The 4,951-nt window shown below is 38.9% G+C and overlaps 1 pseudogene; it reads left to right on the top strand.

Annotated features, from left to right (window-relative positions):
- Window positions 1–977: 977 nt before the first annotated feature.
- LOC126628974 (annexin-like protein RJ4) lies at window positions 978–3,252 on the top strand (annotated as a pseudogene).
- Window positions 3,253–4,951: the final 1,699 nt, after the last annotated feature.

The raw sequence follows: 4,951 nt of genomic DNA, 5'->3' as shown, positions 1-4,951 counted from the left end.
TCTGGGCGAATGATAAAATGGACGATAGCATTCGGTGAGTTTGACATTTCCAATCAACCAAAGCCAGCTGAGAAGGGCCAAGTAGTGGCAGACTTCATCGCCGACTTCACATATCCTGTTGACATTGTTTCTACGTCTAAAGAAGTGGTTTTATTACCCTCGGAATCTCATAAAATAGAACCAACAGCCCCAGCATGGAGTTTATATGTTGATGGCTCGTCTAACCAACAAGGTTGTAGAGCAGGACTAGTCTTTACGACCCTTGACAAAATGGCGATGGAGTATGCTCTTCGTTTCATCAAGACCATGGTATAAAATATCGATGATATTGGAAATATTGGTAGTCCAAAAACATGGAAATTTCGATGAAATTATCAAGATATTATCGATATCAATAAAAATTGAATAAAAACCACAGAAATTGTAAGAAAAACTTGGAAATTTTTATTGAAACTTTGGATAATGTTTATTTAGTCAATTATCTATTAGTTTATCAAAAAAAATTAGAAGAAAATGCATTACATGATGGATTTAACTGATTTAAGTTGATTATACAACGAGCTGGCAAACACTGTGAGTGTAGAAAATATGTAGTAATTAATGAAAAAAAGATTAAACACACCATAATCATTTATATATAATGATTTACTACAATATTTTACACTTTATATATTGCATGGTAAGATACATGAGTGATTTAGTACCACATAAATTAGTAATTTTCCCTTTTTTTCTTTTTTTTTCCTTCCTTTACATCGATATTTTCGATATTTTAGCGATATTACACCGATATTTTTACAAAATATTGCTGAAGTGTGAGCGAAATTATTATCGTTGATATTGTCTGATATTATCTATATTTGTACAATATTTGTATGATATGTACATGGATATGTTCCGAAATATCTGTGATTTAAAAAAACCGAAACATCCTCGATATTTCGTTGATATTATCGATATTTCAGACTATGATGAAAACATCTGGACTGAGAAGGTGCGCTCTCGATTTGGATTCATTCTCGACCAACCCTGCTCGATTGAATCCCTCTTGGAACGAGCTAATTTAACTCAGAAACTAGATGAACTCCTCTCCCAGGAGAAAATCTTTTGGCGCCAACGAGCGAGAATTTCTTGGATGAGGGATGGTGACAGGAATACCAAATTCTTCCATAGAAGGGCTAGTATTCGAAAGGCCAAAAATCGGATTGTCAAACTCCGGGATGATCAGGGTTTGTGGCAGGAGGATCAGGGTGGTATCGAAAAGGTTGTTACTGACTATTTCTCGGGGATTTATAGGTCTCAGCAATATGGTGACGCGAATGATATCATTGATGGACTTAAACCTCGCATCTCCTATGATATGAATTCCATTTTGAATGCTACTTTCACTGTGGAGGAAGTGAGAGCTGCTCTTTTTCAGATGGAACCCTCAAAGTCCCCTGGCCCGGATGGAATGCCCCCATTATTTTTTCAACGTTTCTGATGCAATCTTTTCATTCCTTGGGTCTGGTAGATTGCTCCAAAAAATCAATTTTACCCATATTACTCTGGTCCCCAAACAGAACAAACCCACTGAAATGTCTCAGCTTCGTCCAATAAGTTTGTGCAACGTTTTGTATAAAATTGCCTCCAAAATGCTTGTGAATCGGTTGAAGGATATCATGCCCCAGATTATCTCACAGGTTGTGGATGCTTTCATCCCCGGCCGTCTTATTTCAGATAACACAATTCTCGCTTCTGAAATTGCCCAGACTCTATTTAAACGGAAAAGGGGAAAAAGGGACACATGGCCATCAAGAAATCTGAGTGTAACTACAATATCATCATCGAAATTGCAAACATTCTATCTTCTGAAGAGCTCCTTGCTGTAAGGAAGGCTTACCAAGTTCGCTACAAGCACTCCTTGGAGGAAGACTTGGCTGCACACACCACTGGTGATATCCGCAAGGTAAGAGCATAACGGCAGAGGATTTTTTTGGCAAACAGTCTGACATGTTATGAGAGTCCACTTTACTAATGGACAACATAATAAGTTGGAGAATTTGCCATTGTTTGCCTCCTCTTTTTTGTATTAGGTGAACTACCATTTTGGTATCTATGTTTTTCTCAAACTGTGTTCAGAAAACTCTTAGACTAGAAGAATTGTTAATGGTGTTTGATGATTTTTGGTCAATGTTACAGCTTTTGATTGCTTTAGTGACTGCATATCGTTATGATGGTTGTGCGATCAATTCAAAACTGGCCAATTTGGAGGCCCATATTCTTCATGATGCTATCAAAGACAAGGTTTTCAATCATGATTTAGTTACTAGGATCCTCAGTTCTAGGAGCAAGACTCAGCTCATGGCAACCTTTAACTGCTAACGAGATGACCATGGCACTTCCATCAGTAAGGTACGTATGAACCTCCTTATGTCGAAGATAGAGCATCCAACCCAAAACTAATTACTTAAACAGACTTTTATCTAGTAAGAGTAAGATTCATGACTGCCGAGATTGACCTGTAAGTTTTCTTCTTTTTGTCAGAGTTTGTTGGAAGAGGGTGGTGATGGTCTCCAAAAGGCACTGCATGTAGCCCTCCGATTCCTCAATGACCCCAAGAAGTACTATGAGAAGGTTCTTCGCAACGCGGTCAAGAGGGTTGGAACAGATAAGGATGCTCTCACTCGTGTAATCGTGACAAGGGCTGAGAGGGACTTGAAAGACATCAAAGAGGTTTACTACAAGAAGAACAGTGTTCCTCTCGACCATGCTGTTGTTGGTATTGAAAAGTTTACTAACTCAATACCAAAATATGTGGGTGATAAGTTTACAAACTCTATCACACCTCTCACTTTGCACTCTCAATAAAATTGGACAAAGAAATAGAGAAATGAGGGAAGCTACAAGCTTTGGCAAACAATGCACTTTGATGTATTTAAAAGAGTTTACAAACACACTTCTGATAATGGAATAACAAATCAGATTCATATATCTAAAGCCTTACTGGCTGCTTATTTATACAAGCAGAAAAGAAAGAGTACTTAAGTGCTTTTAATAAAATAAACACAACAACACATACAAACAGATCATATGGACTTTGGACAGTTTAGCACACACATGCAACTATCTTTCCAGCTTGCAAACAACCCAGTTTCGGCTAGTACATCACATGGCAGCACACAGCTGCTGTCTTTCAACAGCTTTCGGTTAATCAGATGGAGGAGCGATGATGTTTATATTTGCTGGATACAACCTGGAAAGAAAAGCTAGCATCACATGGACAGATAGTTAGACATCACATGGCTTTTAATTTGTATTTCCAACATTCCCCCTCAAATTAAAACGCCTTCATGCCTAGCATTTCACGTAGTAGTCGGAATGATTCAACTGGTAGTGGCTTAGTGAAGATGTCTGCCACTTGTTCCTTCGTGTGACAATAGACAAGCTCAATTGTCTTTTGCTTCACATGGTCCCTTAGAAAATGGAACCTGGTATCAATGTGCTTGCTCCTTCCATGTTGAACAGGATTCTTTGCAAGCTTGATTGCAGACATGTTATCCACATGAATCACAGCCGATTCCACTTGTGGATGACACACTGACTTCAATAGATTTCTTAACCAAATTGCCTCACACACTGTTGAGGCTACAGCAACATACTCGGCTTCACATGATGACAAAGCAACAATTGATTGCTTCTTTGAAGTCCATAAGAAAGCTGTTGATCCTAGAAAAAACACATAGCCAGTTGTGCTTTTCCTTTCATCTTGGTCACCTCCCCAATCACTATCTGAATAACCAAATAATTTTGCATCTTCACCAAAATTATAAAACAGACCATAGTTTAAAGTACCTCTTATGTACCTCAAAATTCTCTTGGCAGCCAGCCAATGAGACTCCATTGGTGTTTCCATGTATCGACTCACGAGTCCAACTCCATAAACTATATCAGGTCTTGTGATTGTAAGGTACCTTAGGCTTCCAACCAAGCTTTTGTACACGGTTGAGTTTACAAACTCACCTTCTCCTTCCTTAGACAGCTTCAATCCAGTTGCAACTGGAGTGTTGACAATATTGCACTTATCCATATTGAATTTCTCCAATATATCTCTCATGTACTTTTGTTGAGAGATGTAGATACCATCACTTTCTTGCTTCACCTCTATGCCAAGAAAGTATGACATTAATCCATTGTCAGTCATCTCGAATTCACTGAACATGGATTGCTTGAACTCACAGAACATTGCTTCATTGTTTCCTGTAAACAACAAGTCATCTACATAGAGACAAATAATTAAGAACTCCCCTTTTGCACCATTCTTCATGTAAACTGAATGCTCGTATGGACATTTCTGAAATCCATTTTGGTGGAGGTAGTTGTCAATCCTTGAGTTCCAAGCTCGTGGTGCTTGCTTGAGGCCATACAAAGCCTTCTTCAAACGATACACCTTATTTTCTTCTCCTTGTACTTGGAAGCCTTCTGGTTGTTCCACGTACACTTCTTCCTCAAGAACTCCATTAAGGAAGGCTGACTTGACATCTAGTTGATAAATTTTCCATTTATGATGAGCGGCAAGAGAGATTAGCAATCTTACCGTGTCAAGTCTTACAACTGGAGCATAGACTTCATCATAGTCCACTCCATACTTCTGTTTGTAGCCCTTTGCTACAAGCCTTGATTTGTATCGATCCACACTCCCATCTGCAGTGCATTGTACACCTACTTGACACCAATAGCCTTCTAATTTGGTGGGAGCTTTGTCAACTCCCAAGTGTCATTCTTCTCGATGGCATGGATTTCTTCCTCCATGGCTATTCTCCAACGATCTTCTTCCACAGCTTCATTGAATGAGAGAGGCTCGTGGTCTGCATACAAGCAGAAAAGGTTGGTTTCTTCTTCTTCTTCTTATCCATATATTTCGGTGAGACTTCTTAGCCTCACTAGAGTTGAGGAGCTGCTTTCTTCACTA

This window comes from Malus sylvestris, chromosome 7, assembly GCF_916048215.2.
Source record: "Malus sylvestris chromosome 7, drMalSylv7.2, whole genome shotgun sequence".
Lineage (NCBI taxonomy): Eukaryota > Viridiplantae > Streptophyta > Magnoliopsida > Rosales > Rosaceae > Malus > Malus sylvestris.
This window is presented reverse-complemented; position numbering and strand designations above follow the sequence as displayed.